Consider the following 2,019-nt stretch of genomic DNA (forward strand, 5'->3'; position numbering starts at 1 on the left):
CTCATAATATTATGATATTAAAGTCGTATAAATATAAAATCATAATATTATGAGAATAAAGTTGTAATATTATGAGAATGAAGTCGTAATATTACGAGATAAAAGTAATAATATGAGAATAAAGTCGTAATATGAGATGAAAGTCATAATATTATGAGTCATAATATGAGAATAGTTGTAATATTACGAGATTAGTCATATGAGAATAAGTCATAATATGAGATTAAAGTCATTACGAGATTAAAGTCATAATATTAAGAGATTAAACTCATAATATTATGAGAATAAAGTTGTAATATTACATGATTAACGTCTCTTGCTTTCTGGGGTGTTACTACAACTTTCAGTTTACCTATTATTCATAAGTCTAAAGATWTCCCTTWTTTTWCTCACTCCTCCCTCTCTGGGGTTAGGGTTTTCACATAAACTCTGCCAGGGTTGCCTGAACAGATGATGGATCAACCTGTTTGAGTGASAGACGGAGAATTAGCTCARCACTGGTTACATACATTTGAGGGGCACAACCCTGTTTCATCAAGGTTACAAATCTAACTCGAGGAGCCTAGCTGTGGAAATACAACCTCGAGACCCCTCATTAACTGCAACCTCCTCATTTGAAAGCGTGCACTTGTTACTGGCTGAGAAATAATTTGGTAACTTGGAAATAAATGACTTGGATGTTGTTTAAATAAACTCTTATTCTGCTAAGGTAACCAATTAGATCAACCATTAATTGATTATATGAACTCAGAACATTTYYCATTTGACACTCATGGAATGAAGAATAAAAATTACAATAAAATTGTAATAAGTCGAATGTCCACTCAATTTATGAGGATTTTATAAATGCTTTACATTTATTAGTAGCTTTAGCAGGTGAAATTATTGTTAATCACACAGGGTTACATTTTAAAAACATAAAAACTGATCAAAATACACTCTACCCTTTCCCTAAGCACAATTGGTATTACATGAAAAATATTAAATTTAAAAATGAATTAAAATGTGGATCAATCCATCCATACCTCCATGGGGAGTTGGTTTGGAGCAGAAGAGAGTCGAGGAACCACCCGATAATAGAGCAGCAGCCTTGGGCAAAAATGGTTTCTTCTCCTTAAGCTATTCTACTGCTGTCTAACCAGTTCCACAACTTATGGTAAATGGACTGTACTTATAGAGCGCTTTTCTATCCATACAGGACACTCAAAGCGCTGTACACTACAGACCACCATCAGTAGGCAAGGCGGGTGAAGTGTCTTGCCCAAGGACACAATGGCATGTGGGCGTGGCAGGGAGTCGAACCTGTGACTTGCGGGCCCCAAAGCCGGCTGCTCTACCACTACACCACAACCGCCCCGTTATCAGCTTACTGCTCTTCACACCACACTTAATTCAGCAAGATTGGGTTATAGTCGAGTCCTGGAGTTTCAAGCCTCGACAGGACTTCGGTCTATATGACCGGATTTTGTATTAAACCTTTTTCAGTTCTCCGATCAGACGCGATTAGGCTTTCGGAGCCGATTGACACGTCATAATATTACAAAAAAAGTTATAATATTCCAGTCTTTACACTGAAAAGCATGCAGTTACCACTGCATTAAAATGAGGAATGTTTAGCAACTTGTCAAGTTGTTCTTAATAAACAGTTAATCTTTCAGCACATTAGCATCAAATTATTAATAGCAGAACATGGAAATTGTGCAAAATGACTATAAAGTGAATCCATATTTTATTAATGGATGCACTGACAGATTTACTCGTCACGTAGCAAATTTGGATAAAAGCATATTAAGCCAAGTCATCGCGGACTACTTAATAAACACAGACACATGGCTGTACACAGCAGGTGTGAGAATAATAAGAAGAAAATGAGGAACGGAAAGTGATTTGATTTGATTTATTTAACAGGAAAAGATTATTAAAAATCAAGCCTGACTCAGCATAATTGCTGTTTTACAGCAGGTTCCTGTTCTGCAGCCCATAAAACACTCAGAATTACAGCATCACAATCACATCATT

This window comes from Austrofundulus limnaeus, unplaced genomic scaffold, assembly GCF_001266775.1.
Source record: "Austrofundulus limnaeus strain Quisiro unplaced genomic scaffold, Austrofundulus_limnaeus-1.0 Scaffold128, whole genome shotgun sequence".
Lineage (NCBI taxonomy): Eukaryota > Metazoa > Chordata > Actinopteri > Cyprinodontiformes > Rivulidae > Austrofundulus > Austrofundulus limnaeus.